Here is a 17,922-nt window from a genome sequence, read left to right on the forward strand (position 1 = left end):
CCCTAAAGGAACCACTGCACTGTCAGGGACCCCTAAAGGAACCACTGCACTGTCAGGGACCCCTAAAGGAACCACTGCACTGTCTGGAACCCCTAAAGGAACCTCTGCACTGTCAGGGACCCCTAAAGGAACCACTGCACTGTCTGGAACCCCTAAATGAACCACTGCACTGTCAGGAACCCCTAAAGGAACCACAGCACTGTCTGGAACCCCTAAAGGAACCACTGCACTGTCTGGAACCCCTAAAGGAACCTCTGCACTGTCAGGAACCCCTAAAGGAACCACTGCACTGTCAGGAACCCCTAAAGGAACCACTGCACTGTCAGGAACCCCTAAAGGAACCACTGCACTGTCAGGAACCCCTAAAGGAACCACTGCACTGTCAGGGACCCCTAAAGGAACCACTGCACTGTCAGGAACCCCTAAAGGAACCACTGCACTGTCTGGAACCCCTAGAGGAGACAAAGCATCATCAACACAATCCCAGTACTAAAACAGCCCACAGTTCAAACAGTCACAATGATGTATGTATGCCATCAGGCACACTAAGCCCATTTCAGATACAGGTGGCACACAGAGCGATGTGTTAGATCTGTGTGTTTAAAATGTCTGGCTTAACGGCTTTATGGTCATCTGTGGCTTCTGTGTGCAGCCTGAGCAGATGTAGATGTAGAATGTAATGTATGTTCTTGCCATAATATGGATTTGGTCTTTTACCAAATAGGGCTATCTTCTGTATACCAACCCTACCTTGTCACAACAATACTGATTGGCTCAAACGCATTAAGAAGGAAAGAAATTCCATAAATTAATTTTAACAAGGCACACCTGTTAATTTAAATGCATTTCTGATGACTACCTCATGAAGCTGGTTGAGAGAATGCCAAGAGTGTGCAAAGCTGTCATCAAGGCAAAGGGTGGATATTTGAAGTATCTCAAATATAAAATATATTTTGATTTGTTTAACACTTTTTTAGGTTACTACATGATTCCATATGTGTTATTTCATAGTTTTGATTTCTTGACTATTATTCTACAATGTAGAAAGTAGGTGTCCAAACTTTTTACTGGTACTGTATGTCTATCATAGGTTCAGATTCGACACAGTCTGGTCCGGCCAGGGTAGACTGACACATTTCAACTACTTTTCAATGTCCATGGACGTCCGGTGTCAGTCGGTGCACAGTGCTGGTTACAGTAAATGTAAAGAGAGGAGGCTCATGGGTATGTGCCAGAGCTTGGATAGGTGACATTAATTGGAGAATGAGAGAGAGAGAGAGAGAGAGAGAGAGAGAGAGAGAGAGAGAGAGAGAGAGAGAGAGAGAGAGGTTGTCCAGACTCAGACTGCTTTAACACTCTTGGTTTGACCACCAGACAACAAAAAGACAAATAAAACAGTTATGAGCTGAACATAACAGTATGCCAGTTGAAGGGATCACAGTAGCAGGTGACCCTACTGTGGTTTGTGACTATTATGATTTCCCATTGCAGCCCATTCAGTTGCAGTAATTACATTGTCACGCTCGTTTACAGACGAGAAGGACCAAGGCGCAGCGTGATATGCATTCATGTTTATTTATATTGAATAAACACCACGACAAAACAACAAATTAACGATACGTGACGTCCTACGGTACACACAACAAACCTCACACGGAACAAGATCCCACAACCCACTAGAGCCAATAGGCTGCCTAAGTATGGTCCCCAATCAGAGACAACGAGCGACAGCTGCCTCTGATTGAGAACCACACCGGCCAACATAGATCTAGACATACTAGATTCTACAACAATGAACAAACACAACAAGGAAAATCACACCCTGACTCAACAAATAAGAGTCCTCAGAGTCAGGGCGTGACAGTACCCCCCCACCCCAAAGTTGCGGACTCCGACCGCGCCACATAAACATAACAGGGTAGGGGCCGGGTGGGCATTCCGCCTCGGAGGCGGATCCGGCTCCGGGCGTGACCACCACTTAATCTCCACCTCCCTGTTGCGCCCCTGGTCTGGTCTGGACCTCGGCGCGCTGCTTCCCCTCTCCTTCCTCCCACGAAGCGACAGCTGCCGGTTACTGGGGCGGCAGGTAGCTTAGTGGGGCGGCAGGTAGCTTAGTGGGTAAGAGCGTTGTGCCAGTAACCGAAAGGTCGCTGGTTCTAATCCCCGAGCCGACTAGGTGAAAAATCTGTCGATGTGCCCTTAAGCAAGGCACTTAACCCTAATTGCTCCTGTAAGTCGCTCTGGATAAGAGCGTCTGCTAAATGACTAAAATGTAAAATGTAAAATGTAACGAAGTACCAAGCCCTGTCTGGACCCTGGTGTGGGAGACCCCGAACCTGGAGAGGGGCTGACGTCTGGGTCTGGACTGGAACCGCTGACTGGAGCTGGACCCGACGATGGTGGATCGAACTGCTCTGGCTCCGGAGTGGAGCCGCTGACCGGAGCTGGATCAGGCACCGGTGGAGCGGACTGCTCTGGCTCCGGAGTGGAGTCGCTGACCGGAGCTGGACTGGACCCCGGTGGAGCGGATTGCTCTGGCTCCGGAGTGGAGCAGCTGACCGGAGCTGAACTAGGCACCGGTGGAGCGGACTGCTCTGGCTCCGGAGTGGATCCGCTGACCGGAGATGGACTAGATCCCGGTGGAACGGATTGCTCTGGCTCCGGAGTGGAGCAGCTGACCGGTGCCGGACCAGGCACCGGTGGAACAGGCACGGGCCGTGCCGGACTGGACACACGCACCACTGGCTTGGTGCGGGGAGCAGTAAGGGGCCGGACCGGGCTGGCGACGCACACCACTGGCTTGGTGCGAGGGACAGGAACAGGCCGGACCGGGCTGGCGACGCGCACCACTGGCTTGGTGCGGGGAGCAGGAACGGGCCGAACCGGGCTGGCGACGCGCACCACTGGCTTGGTGCGAGGGACAGGAACAGGCCGGACCGGACTGGCGACGCGCACCACTGGCTTAGTGCGGGGAGCAGGAACAGGCCGGGCTGGACTGGCGACGCGCACCACTATCTTAGTGCGGGGAGCAGGAACGGGTCGGGCCATACTGGGAACACGCACCACTGGCTTAGTGCGGGGAGCAGGAACGGGCCGGACCGGACTGGCGACACGCACCACTTGATTGGTGCGAGGAGCGGGACTGGGTTCCTTCATTAACCCCCGCTCCTTCTGCTGCCTAACCAGCTCCTCTCGCCGTGCCTCTACACTTTCCTTCTGCTCCCTCTGAACCAATGCCCCCCCTAATCTGGTGGCCTCCTCTGCTAACCAGCGGAACCGTCCTGTCGCGGCCTCCTGCTGCCTCGTCATCCACACCGTGTGCCCCCCCAAAATTTTTGTTGGGATTGTCTCTCCACCGTGATCAGGGCCTCCCTCCTTCTTGCCAGCCTCTCTCTCATCTCCTCCCAAGTCCATCCTCTCTGCTCCTCCTCGGCACACTGCTTGGTCCAGGTCTGGTGGGATCTTCTGTCACGCTCGTTTACAGACGAGAAGGACCAAGGCGCAGCGTGATATGCATTCATGTTTATTTATATTGAATAAACACCACGACAAAACAACAAATTAACGATACGTGACGTCCTACGGTACACACAACAAACCTCACACGGAACAAGATCCCACAACCCACTAGTGCCAATAGGCTGCCTAAGTATGGTCCCCAATGAGAGACAACGAGCGACAGCTGCCTCTGATTGAGAACCACACCGGCCAACATAGATCTAGACATACTATATTCTACAACAATGAACAAACACAACAAGGAAAATCACACCCTGACTCAACAAATAAGAGTCCTCAGAGTCAGGGCGTGACATACATTACCAATTTAGTAACGTAATTACGAGTTTTAATCACTTAATAATTCATAAACAAATTCAATATCAGTAAAAGCACTCCAACTAAATGGTAGGTCAACCATTACTTGTTACTTCTGTGAACTTTCATTATCCTCCCTCTTCATGAGGGAGAGAAATCGTAAAATATCTTAAAGATACAGTATGTGGGTTTTTGTAACAGAATTACATGTACATGACACAAGCCAATATTTCCTAAACTTACAGAAGGTAAACCATTTCTCAAAAACTAAATATAAATGTTGATATTAATTGACAGGGGTCTTTATGTCAATATTATTGTGTTTTTATGTATTTCTGATACCTTTTAAGACTTTTTTGGGTAGATGTTTTGTAAGGCCCCTTTTCCATCTATTTATCCAGAAATCAAAGACCTTACTTAAGCCAAAATGTTTTAATGGAAAATGGTTGAAAAGGGTATTGACGCCTTAATTTCCCCCAAAATATAGACTCTTAGCTTTCATTTGACACCCAATTTGATATGCTCCTATGAACTTCACATGTTGGTGCTCATGGATCCTTTTAGATGGAAATGCCCAACGTTAACATCATACCTCACCTACTGAGGCAACACTGCAACAGGGTTTGTGAGAGTGAATATACATAGATTTTTTCCCCTGCGTGTTCTAGAGATATGTAAGCGCTGTTTCAGAAGGACATGTGCAAATGAATTATACAACCACAAAATTCTTGATGACGCCATGGCAATGGTGCCTACTGCACTTTCTTTCAAAGGGAGTAGCACCGAGTGCTGAGCACTGAAATGTTTCGGACTTCACCGCCTATTAGTGTCAAATCTGCCGCGTTGCTCCTGGGTCAGTTATGATTAGGTGTCCTCCCCGAAGATGTTGAGGAAGCCCGCTCGACGGCTCCAGCTCTCTGTATTGTGTTACCGCCGTGCTCGCCTCGAGGAGGTTAGATAACTTGCCAGATCTGATTCAAAACGATCCTAGTGAAATTCACACACAACATTGGAGACTGAAAAGGACAGTGGTCCTTCACAAGTGAAATGGCAATAGAGAATAAATAAATAAGTACAAAAATAATGAGATAACGCTTGACGGAATGGATTCTCGTGCAATATTTCATGCAAACATGTTTTGATTAATATAATATGCATAGGTTTCCTTTACATGTTGTGTCATTCAGATTTTTTCATAAATGTTTTATTCAACAAGGGAGATCACATTGAGATTTGATCTCTCTTAAAAATAAACTGAATAAAACCCCTGGAATAACAAAGGCAGAACACATTTACTAACACAAAAAACAAATAATATAGTAGGAAATATAAAAACAAGGCACACCGCTATTGGACACAAGTCATACTTAATCAAGGATGTAACACACAGTATGAATACAGCCCACATGTCTGTTTCTCTAGTGTGTTTTTACTGTTTTCATAATACCCCTCTGTTTCACCTCAGAGTGGTTTTCAGGAGGACGCCCAGCATTTTTTCTCCTACTCACCTCCTCTCTATTTCGAGATTTCTTTCTTTCTTTAGCCTATGTCACAGGCAGAATTGCCACGGGGGATGGGGGGACATGTCTCCCCCCCCAAAAAAAAAAAAAATGTTCAGAAAAGGTTGATTTGTCCCCCCCAAAATGTCTTTAAAATATATAAATGATTGGGACACACACACACACATACACACACACATATATTTTATATATATATACACAATACCAGTGAAAAGTTTGTACACACCTGATCATTCAAGGGTTTTTCTTTATTTGTACTATTTTCTACATTGTAGAATAATAGTGAAGACATCAAAACTATGAAATAACACATATGGAATCATGTAGTAACCCAAAAAGTGTTAAACAAATCAAAATATATTTTATATTTGAGATTCTTCAAATAGCCACCCTTTGCCTTGATGACAGCTTTGCACACTCTTGGCATTCTCTCAACCAGCTTCACCTGGAATGCTTTTCCAACAGTCTTGAAGGAGTTCCCACATATGCTGAGCACTTGTTGGCTGCTTTGCCTTCACTCTGCGGTGTGACTCATCCCAAACCATCTCAATTTGGTTGAGGTCGGGGGGTTGTGGAGGCCAGGTCATCTGATGCAGCACGCCATCACTCTCCTTCTTGGTCAAATAGCCCTTACACAGCCTGGAGGTGTGTTGGGTCATTGTCCTGTTGAAAAACAAATGATAGTCCCACTAAGCCCAAACCAGATGGGATGGCGTATCGCAGCAGAATACTGTGGTAGCCATGCTGGTTAAGTGTGCCTTGAATTCTAAATAAATCACAGACAGTGTCACCAGCAAAGCACCCCCACACCATAACACCTCCTCCTCCATGCTTTACGGTGGGAAATACACATGCAGAGATCATCCGTTCACCCACACCACGTCTCACAAAGACACGCCGGTTGGAACCAGAATCTCCAATTTGGACTCCAGACCAAAGGACACATTTCCACCGGTCCAATGTCCATTGCTCGTGTTTCTTGGCCCAAGCAAGTCTCCTTCTTATTGGTGTCCTTTAGTAGTGGTTTCTTTGCAGCAATTCAACAATGAAGGCCTGATTCACACAGTCTCCTCTGAACAGTTGATGTTGAGATGTGTCTGTTACTTGAACTCCGTGAAGCATTTATTTGGGCTGCAATTTCTGAGGCTGGTAGCTCTAATGAACTTATCCTCTGCAGCAGAGATAACTCTGGGTCTTCCATTCCTGTGACGGTCCTCATGAGAGCCAGTTTCATCATAGTGCTTGATGGTTTTTGCGACTGCACTTGAAGAAACTTTCAACGTTTTTTGGAATGTTCCGTATTGACTGACCTTCATGTCTTAAAGTAATGATGGACTGTCGTTTCTCTTTGCTTATTTGAGCTGTTCTTGCCATAATATGGACTTGGTCTTTTACCAAATAGGTCTATCTTCTGTGTACAACCCTACCTTGTCACAACAATACTGATTGGCTCAAACGCATTAAGAAGGAAAGAAATTCCACAAATTAATTTTAACATGGCACACCTGTTAATTGAAATGCATTCCAGGTGACTACCTCATGAAGCTGGTTGACAGAATGCCAGGAGTGTGCAAAGCTGTGTTATTTCATAGTTTTGATGTCTTCACTATTATTCTACAATGTAGAAAATAGTATAAATAAAGAAGAACCCTTGAATGAGTAGTTGTTCTAAAACTTTTGACCGGTAGTGTATATAATTATAATTATTATATATTATTACTTTTCTGGGGTTGGGGGTCCCCTGGAGGTCGGGGGCCCCCCAGATAGCATATGTACACGTCATAGGCAATGGGAAAATGTGTAGAATTGCAGGAAATAGCTTTCACGGTCGACTTTGGGAATGAAAAACGGTCCAACTCCTCCTCTTTCTCAATTTTCAAACAGAAATGGGGTGTGCCTTTGGTGTTTCATCGATGTGTCATTCTGGTCATGCACGCCATGACTTACGTAGCTAGTTCGTTACCTAAGCTAGACACTGTAGCTAGCCAGCAATTCCTCCGGTATGTGTTGATGTCATTTCACAGGGTTTGTTTTTGGATGGAAGCTTTAGAGATCGGCAAGAAATGGCACTTCTTGCCTGCAAGCTGACTTCGGTCACCAGTTGTATGGTATTTCCTCCGACACATTGGTGCGGCTGGCTTCCGGGTTAAGTGAGCAGTGTGTCAAGAAGCAGTGCGTCTTGGCAGCGTCGTGTTTCGGAGAACATTAAATTGCATTAAATTACCTGGTATGATGGTGCATTGATCAGTTATATAGTTTAAAGCTGTTATTTTAGCGTTTTTGCCCAAAGTAGACCTTTAAAGTAACTGTCCAGTGTTTCCAGATTTTTATGAAATATGACCTAATAATTTGTTGTTAAGTATGTTAAAACGCAGCTTTTTTATGTTGGAATGGTGTGGGCGTACCTCAACAGAATGGTGTGGGTGTATACCAGTCATTAAAAATATTCCTCAGGAGGATGACATCATCTATGAGGAAATAGCAAGCATTTTTGAAACGGTCTCTTTGAGATACAAGTTTGAAGTGGGTTTTTTTCTACAATTTATGCTTTGGCCACAAATACGAGTATAGGATGAGTCAACAACATTATTTGGGTTAAGAGAATATTAACTTTTGAAAGTGAGATTTTCACTGGACAGTTACTTTAAAACTGCAACATTTTCTTTCAGCCTCATGGCAAAATGTGTGGAGTAGAAGAAAATTAGCTTTAAAACTGCAACATTTTATCAGACTCATGGCAAAATGTGTAGAACAGCATTATAAAACTGCAAATATTTCTCTCTGCCACATGGCAAAATGTTTTGAAATTCAGGAATAAATGGGGGGGGGGGCTTGGGGGGGGGGGGGTTCTTCCACTTATCTTTCCATTTATACTGTGTTTTCAAAATACCCCTCCATATACCCCTCAAAATACCCCTCCATATACCCCTCAAAATACCCCTCAAGAGAGGCATAATAAGTCATGCCAAACTGTGTAGAATTGTAGGAAATGCGTTTTAATTAGTTTTATATAATCTGGGGGAGTACCCCCCCAGACCCCCCGTCTACTGTTCATTCCCCAAATATCTGCACCACAATTTCGCCCTAGGCCTATGTTGTTGTGTTTCTTTCTGTCATCTCTTCGGGGGATGCGCTGCTGTCTGCACAGTCATTCTCTCATGGACAAGTGCATTCAACAGCGTCCTCTGGCGAACACGAGAACTTGAGAGCGTCGATTCCAGCCAAAAGCACATAGAGCACCACTAGAGAGTGATTGCGTAACCAATGACAGCCTGCTGTGATTTTGGCTGATGTATGATGATTAGACACACTAACCAGGGGTTGGCTGTCTCACGTGCTGATCAACTTTTGTTACCTGTGTACCGTTGAGTGTGTGATGCTCTTGTTGGACAATACATGAAGGCCATGTGACAATAGTTTATAATAGAGTAGGCCTATTACATGTGAGAGAGTGTATGAGAGAGAGCTCAGCTGGTAGAGCACGGCGCTTGTAACGCCAAGGTAGTGGGTTCGATCCCCAGGACCACCCATACACAAAAAATGTATGCACGCATGACTGTAAGTCGCTTTGGATAAAAGCGTCTGCTAAATGGCATATTATTATTATTATAAGGTCTGAAAGACAATAGTGGCTAATTGCTTAGAAGCAGTCCTGTCATTGTCCCCCATTCTCATCCAATGGGTTTTGAGAAGGAGACAAGAGAAGACACAAGGAGTGTGCAATTGAGATTCTCCCTGTGACTCAAACACACAAAACCTAACTTGTGAATAGAACACCATTAAAGTAACAGTTCAGCAAATTTACATATCATTTCAAAATAACTTCAAACCAAGTCATTGAGCAACACAATCCATTAAAGAGATGATTTGGGCATGACATTTAAAACATGCTAAACAGTTGACACTGACTGTTTTTCTATGTAATTGTGTCAAATTATCCCTTTAATGTATTTGCAGTACAGAGACTTGAGGGCTGCAGAGTTGTGTTTTGCCGTTGGAAATTTAAGATCCAACTAAATTAGGTGAGCTCACTCTCTGACTTGGAGAGATATCTGTCGCCGTCTTCACAGCCAAATATGGAAACGTGAGATCGCACTTTTGGCTGAGAAAGCAAAACACAGACAAACAACTTCAGTTATGTGACAGAGTTATTGAGCAAATGACAAAGACAGGACCAATGTTGTTCTTCTACAACACGAAGTGGCCGTTTTATCTCCTTCTTTACACATTTTCATCTGATTTACTGATTTGATTATTTGTATACTGGCCTGAGGATTACATAGAAAACTTTGCCATCATGTTGTATTTTCTCTCCCTCTCTCTCCATCCAATCCTTATTCCCTTATTTTCACTTCCTTTTTATATCAACAGCACCCTAAGATTTCAAGCTTTGGCAATGATGACCATGTCCCCAGTGTGTGTTCAGTTGAGTTTGAATGCCTTCCCAATTTGAATCTCTGATCTCCAATGAAAAGGCATCCAGGAACGCTTCGGCCTGCCTCAGTTGGAAATAACAGTTATTCTGATGATGCAGACCGATTGTTTACATATTCTCTAAGGGATATGGAGTGCTGCCAATGCCATTACATCCAGCACTGCTAAAAATCCATCCTAACGTGTACAAACATAGAATGGGGAAACAATTGCTTGAATTAAGCAAAAATTCTGGCAATGGCGTGACCAAATTTCACTTGACAAGATTTCTTGAAATAAGTAGAAATAGATAGTTGTTGAGAAGCACTAGTGATCTCAAAACTAGTTAAAAGGGATAAAAATATAGCATTTTTGACTTGATATAAGCAACATAGATACAGTTTCATTGCACAATAATAAGGCACAAGTACTTAATACTAGTATATTTCTTTTTTGTCTAGAAATAAGATTATGTTGCTATTATTTGAAAATTTAAATTGATACATTAATACTCGAATCAAGTCATTAGAAATAAAATTGTGTCAGGAGGTGATGTGTATGCGGCGAGTGAAGTCAGACGCAGGACACAGAGAATCAGGTTGACTACTTTACTGAGCGTTACGCACAAAACAAACGTCTCCAACACTGGAGGGAAAAACACCATATGCGTAATCCGAAGTAGTAGCTAGGCCGAACATCAACAAGACAATGAACAATAACACACAAAGCCCAAACGTAAAACAAGGGAACTTATATGCTACACAATCAACACTAATATGCAACAGGTGTACTAACTAGACAACACAAGACAAACACCGAAAACATCGATCGGCAGTAGCTAGTACTCCGGGGACGACGAACGCCGAAGCCTGCCCGAGCAAGGAGGAGGAGCAGCCTCGGCAGAATCCGTGACAAATTGCTTAATAAAAGACTCACATGAATCAGTTTCTTTGACATAGTCTTGTATTATTTCATCTTAAGGTTACATTCGAATTCAGCCAGTTCATGGCAAAGCTTCACAGCAGCCTTCTAACACTGTATATACAGTTGAAGTCGGAAGTTTACATACACTTAGGTTGGATTCATTAAAACTCGTTTTCAACCACTCCACACATTTCTTGTTAACAAACTATGGTTTTGGCAAGTCGGTTAGGACATCTACTTTGTGTATGACACAAGTAATATTTCCAACAATTGTTTACAGACAGATTATTTCACTTAAAATTCACTGTATCACAATTCCAGTGGGTCAGAAGTTTACATACACTAAGTTGACTGTGCCTTTAAACAGCTTGGAAAATTGCAGAAAAAAATGTCATGGCTTTAGAAGCTTCTGATAGGCTAATTGACATCATTTGAGTCAATTGGAGGTGTACCTGTGGATGTATTTCAAGGCCTACCTTCAAACTCAGTGCCTCTTTGTTTGACATCATGGGAAAATCAAAAGAAATCAGCCAAGACCTCAGAAAAAGAATTGTAGACCTCCACAAGTATGGTTCATCCTTGGGAGCAATTTCCAAATGCCTGAAGGTACCACGTTCATCTGTACAAACAATAGTATGCAAGTATAAACACCATGGGACCACGCAGCCGTCATACCGCACAGGAAGGAGACGCATTCTGTCTCCTAGAGATGAGCGTACTTTGGTGAGAAAATTGCAAATCAATCCCAGAACAACAGCAAAGGACCATGTGAAGATGCTGGAGGAAACAGGTACAAAAGTATCTATATCCACAGTAAAACGAGTTCTATATCGACATAACCTGAAAGGCCGCTCAGCAAGGAAGAAGCCACTGCCCCAAAACCGCCATAAAAAAGCCAGACCACGGTTTGCAACTGCACATGGGGACAAAGATCATACTTTTTGGAGAAATGTCCTCTGGTCTGATTAAACAAAAATAGAACTGTTTGGCCATAATGACCATCCTTATGTTTGGAGGAAAAAGGGGAACGCTTGCAAGCCGAAGAACACCATCCCAAATGTGAAGCACGGGGTGGCAGCATCATGCTGTGGGGGTGCTTTGCTGCAGGAGGGACTGGTGCACTTCACAAAATAGATGGCATCATGAGGAAGGAAAATTATGTGGATGTATTGAAGCAACATCTCAAGACATCAGTCAGGAAGTTAAAGCTTGGTCGCAAATGGGTCTTCCAAATGGACAATGACCCCAAGCATACTTCCAAAGTTGTGGCAAAATGGCTTAAGGACAACAAAGTCAAGGTATTGGAGTGGCCATCACAAAGCCCTGACCTCAATCCTATAGAACATTTGTGGGCAGAACTGAAAAAGCGTGTGCGAGCAAGGAGGCCTACAAACCTGACTCAGTTACACCAGCTCTGTCAGGAGGAATGGGCCAAAATTCACCCAACTTATTGTGGGAAGCTTGTGGAAGGCTTCCCGAAATGTTTGACCCAAGTTAAACAATTTAAAGGCAATGCTACCAAATACTAATTGAGTGTATGTAAACTTCTGACCCACTGGGAATATGATGAAATAAATAAAAGCTGAAATAAATCATTCTCTCTACTATTATTCTGACATTTCACATTCTTAAAATAAAGTGGTGATCCTAACTGACCTAAGACAGGGAATTTTTACTAGGATTAAATGTCAGGAATTTTGAAAAACTGAGTTTAAATGTATTTGGCTATGGTGTATGTAAACATCCGACTTCAACTGTACATACACATTTAAAAACAAAGAAGGAAAAAAAGAGGTAGGAGCAAATCCTGTATGTTTGTGATAGTCACTTGTATCAGATAATTTAAAACGTTCCAACACTCATGCATCCCATGTTCGCATGGTGTGCAAAAAAGGTTAAGTGATGCCTGTATGTTTGGGATAGTAACTTGTACCAGATAAGAACAGTTAACAAAACATTCCAACATGCATCCCTCACCCATCTGGGTGTTCACATGGTGTGAGAAAAAGTTTAAGTGCTGTCATTGTGATAGTAACTTGTATCAGATAAGAACAATAATACTGTACCTGATAATTAATTGCACACACCTGGTGTCCCAGGTCTAAATCAGTCCCTGATTAGAGGGAAACAATAAAAAAATGCAGTGGAACTAGCTTCGAGGTCCAGAGTTGAGTTTGAGGGGTCTAGGGACTAATTTGGAAATCAGCGCTAAACCCTGGTGCTGAGAGCACAGCAATCAGGTTTAGCCTTCCCCCAGAAAATGTGAGTTTAAACTATGTTTGAACTCTAAACCAGTGGACAGTGCAACAGCCCAATAAGGACATATTCCAAAACAGGGACAGCTTCTTAATGTTTGAGTTGACACAAGATTTAAATGTGTTGTTTGTAAACAGAGTATAATGTGTCCTTACACACTTCATTATCATAATCCGGCTCTACACTCTCTGGGGTGCTCAATCTAAATTGGGACTTGTTAAGAAGCACCGTGGAGCCACTGCAACTGCAGTCATAGTCATCAGTTGATGCATCATGGATGCTGTGGTTCGATCCAGATCCAGACTCAGGCCGCTATCTCTTCTCCCTTTCAGGTGTAGCATCCTTTGTCTTTCTGCCCTTGGTCTTCTGAGGGGTCCACACATACTTTAGTCTCTTCATCAGTAGTCTGGAGACAGTTTCCTGTTATGGCACATGAAATGTCTCCCTTTAAAGGGATACTTCGGATTTGGCAATGATGCCCTTTATCAATTTAGTCTAATCATTGTGGATGTGGCTATTCAGTAATTAACAGCAGTAATCTCTGCATTGTTGTGTCATGTGCATTTAAAGGATACTTTGGGATTTTGACATTGCAGCCCTTTATCTACGTCCCCAGAGTCAGATGAATTTGTGGATACTATTTATGTCTCTGTGTGCAGTTTGAAGGAAGTTGCGAACTAGCGCTAGCACAATTGCTAACCAGCGTTAGCACAACGACTGGAAGTCTATGGGTATCTGATAGCATGCTAGCAGATACCCATGGACTTCCAGTCATTGCACTAATGCTAGTTAGCATTGCTCGCGAAACTACGTCCAACTTCCTTCATACTGGACACAGAGACATAAAAATGGTATCCATGAGTACATCTAACTCTGGGGACGTAGATAAAGGGCTGCAATGTCAAAATCCCAAAGTATCCTTTAAATGCACATGACACAACAATGCAGAGATTACTGCTGTTAATTACTGAATAGCCACATCCACAATGATTAGACTAAATGACAGTATTCAAGATGATCACTCACTCATTCATATTTACAGTACACGATCTGTCCCGCAGCATAGGGTAATATTCTACCAGTCGTTTGGCCATTGAATCTACTTCATGCTTCGACGGATACTTGAAGTCCTCCATTGTAGCTCGTATTATGGATATCATGTTGGTCATCGTGTTACAGAGTAGTCGACAGCTATGTTCTTTTGAGAGTGTGCAATCTTGCTCTTGCCCAACAAGCTGCTTTTCAAAGTAATATCTTCTGGCTTGCTCTAACTCGCTGTCTGTGTAGATGACATATTCTGGGCTTCATGATTTTGGAGGGCCTCCTTTCGTGATTACTGAGCCTGGATATAAAACGGGACTTGGGCGTGGAGGCACTGCCATTGGCTCTGGTGGAGGTATTTGGGTTACTGAACCAGGGAGTACTGGGGTCACTGCCATTGGTTCTGGAGGTGCTGGGAATTCTGGAGCGGAGAGTGCTGGAGTCACTGGGTCTGGTACTGGAGGTGCCTTGTGCACAAGGTCTCAAATTTTGCTGATCTGAATCTGGTCCCTGTAAAAACAGGCATCAGATAGATATAGCTTTTTAGACAATAAATGTGTTTTTCTACCTTGTTTGCAATTCAGAAATAAAATGAAGAGCTGCAAACATTTATAGCAATAATAAGTGTACTTGCTGGTGTAAATTGAAATCCTACCTCATGATCCTGATGAGCCACTTGCAATATGGCTTTTCTCCTTAAGAAATGTTCTGGACCTGGTAAGAGATCCCTGATATCATCACAGGAGAGGCTTGGCAACAGGTCTTCAGTGATATTGGCAGCTGAAAAAAATAAATACCCCAATTAAATAGACATCAATGTCCTTAGTTACAATGTGTTACTCTGGAAGTACCCAACCGTACCCATTTCCATTTTGATAACCCATGCAATGCCATTTTGCTAACGGTTAGCTAGTAATGATAACATTACCATGCTGACATTAGCAATATCGTGGTAGCTAATAGGTTAGTTCACTAGCTAGCTAATTAGGTAGCTAACGTTAGCTGGTTAGTAAGTTACATGGTTTTTGCAACTTTGCAACTCGAGCATTTGACATAAAAAAATGCTAATTTACAGAATAAAGTTATAGTAAGGTTATATTTCACAGCTGATATCAACATCATGGGGAATTTGAGAAGGCACATGCAGATGCCACATGGAACTAAACTGTCTGAAGAACTAGCTAGCTAGCTAGCTAACGTTAGCTAGCATTTCTTGGTTGAATGGTCTTTGCTTGAAATTTCTTGCAACGCCAAAGGCTGGGCCTAATATTGTGTATAAGAGGTCATACAAGAAGTTCTATGTTGTTGATGTGAAGAATATTTGTTGGTCTGTGGTGTGTAATGACAAGCAACCAGATGCTGCACTTGACACATTTATGAAATTGCTTATCCCAGTTATTAATAAGCATGCACCCATTAAGAAAGTGACTGTAAAAACGGTTAAATCCCCATGGATTGATGAGGAATTGAAAAATGGTATGGTTGAAAGGAATGAGGCAAAAGAGATGGCAAATAGGTCTGGCTGTACAACCAATTGGCAAACGTTTTGCAAATTGAGAAATCATGTGACTAAACTGAATAAAAAGAAGAAGAAACTATACTATGAAATAAAGATAAATGACATAAAGAATGATAGTAAAAAGCTTTGGAGCACCTTAAATGAAATTCTGGGCAAAAAGGCAAACTCTGCTCCATCAGTCATTGAATCAGATGGCTCATTCATCACAAAACCCACTGATATTGCCAACTACTTTAACGATTTTTTCATTGGCAAGATTAGCAAATTTAGGCATGACATGCCAGCAACAAACGCTGACACTACACATCCAAGTATATCTGACCAAATTATGAAAGACAAGCATTGTAATTTTGAATTCCGTAAAGTAAGTGTGGAAGAGGTGAAAAAAATATTATTGTCGATCAACAATGACAAGCCACCGGGGTCTGACAACTCGGATGGAAAATTACTTAGGATAATAGCGGACGATATTGCCACTCCTATTTGCCATATCTTCAATTTAAGCCTACTGGAAAGTGTGTGCCTGGAGGGAAGTAAAAGTTATTCCCCTACCTAAGAATAGTAAATCCCCCTTAACTGGTTCAAATAGCCGACCAATCAGCCTGTTACCAACCCTTAGTAAACTTTTGGAAAAAAATGTGTTTGACCAGATAAAATGCTATTTTACAGTAAACAAATTGACAACAGACATTCAGCATGCTTATAGGGAAGAACATTCAACAAGCACAGCACTTACACAAATGACTGATGATTGGCTGAGAGAAATTGATGATAAAAAGATTGTGGGGGCTGTTTTGTTAGACTTCAGTGCGGCTTTTGACATTATCGATCATAGTCTGTTGCTGGAAAAACGTATGTGTTATGGCTTCAAAGAGTTACCTGTCTAACAGAACACAGAGGGTGTGCTTTAATGGAAGCCTCTCCAACAAAATCCATGTACATTTACATTACATTTACGTCATTTAGCAGACGCTCTTATCCAGAGCGACTTACAAATTGGTGCATTCACCTTATGATAGCCAGTGGGACAACCACTTTTTTTTCTCTTTGGGGTGGGGTAAGGGGGGGTAGAATGATTACTTTATCCCATCCCAGGTTTTCCTTAAAGAGGTGGGGTTTCAAGTGTCTCCGGAAGGTGGTGAATGACTCCGCTGTCCTAGCGTCGTGAGGGAGCTTGTTCCACCATTGGGGTGCCAGAGTAGCGAACAGTTTTGACTGGGCTGAGCGGGAACTGTGCTTCCGCAGAGGTAGGGGGGCCAGCAGGCCAGAGGTGGATGAACGCAATGCCCTCGTTTTGGTGTAGGGACTGATCAGAGCCTGAAGGTACAGAGGTGCCGTTCCCCTCACAGCTGTGTAGGCAAGCACCATGGTCTTGTGGCAGATGCGAGCTTCAACTGGAAGCCAGTGGAGTGTGCGGAGGAGCGGGGTGACGTGAGAGAACTTGGGAAGGTTGAACACCAGACGGGCTGCGGCGTTCTGGATGAGTTGTAGGGGTTTAATGGCACAGGCAGGGAGCCCAGCCAACAGCGAGTTGCAGTAATCCAGATGGGAGATGACAAGTGTCTGGATTAGGACCTGTGCCGCTTCCTGTGTAAGCAGGGTCGTACTTTGCGAATGTTGTAGAGCATGAACCTACAGGATCGGGTCACCGCCTTGATGTTAGCGGAGAACGACAGGGTGTTGTCCAGGGTCACGCCAAGGCTCTTTGCACTCTGGGAGGAGGACACAACGGAGTTGTCAACCGTGATGGCGAGATCATGGAATGGGCAGTCCTTCCCCGGGAGGAAGAGCAGCTCCGTCTTGCCGAGGTTCAGCTTGAGGTGGTGATCCGTCATCCACACTGATATGTCTGCCAGACATGCAGAGATGCGATTCGCCACCTGGTTATCAGAAGGGGGAAAGGAGAAGATTAATTGTGTGTCGTCTGCGTAGCAATGATAGGAGAGGCCATGTGAGGATATGACAGAGCCAAGTGACTTGGTGTACAGCGAGAATAGGAGAGGGCCTAGAACTGAGCCCTGGGGGACACCAGTGGTGAGAGCACGTGGTGCGGAGACAGATTCTCGCCACGCCACCTGGTAGGAGCGACCTGTCAGGTAGGACGCAATCCAAGAGTGAGCCGCGCCGGAGATGCCCATGTAGAATCAGGAATTCCCCTAGAGATCCTGGTTCGAGTCCAGGCTCTGTAGCAGCCGGCCATGACCGGGAGACCCATGGGGCGGCGCACAATTGGCCCAGCATCGTCCAGGGTAGGGGAGGGTTTGGCCGGCAGGGATGTTCTTGTCCAATCGCACACTAGCGACTCTTGTGGCGTGCCAGGCGCATTGCACGCTGACACGGTCGCCAGGTGTACGGTGTTACCTCCGACACATTGGTGCGGCAGGCTTCCGGGTTAAGCGGGCATTGTGTCAAGAAGCAGTGCGGCTCATTTGG

Source organism: Coregonus lavaretus (genome assembly GCF_964263955.1).
Source record: "Coregonus lavaretus genome assembly, chromosome: 33".
Classification (NCBI taxonomy): Eukaryota; Metazoa; Chordata; class Actinopteri; order Salmoniformes; family Salmonidae; genus Coregonus; species Coregonus lavaretus.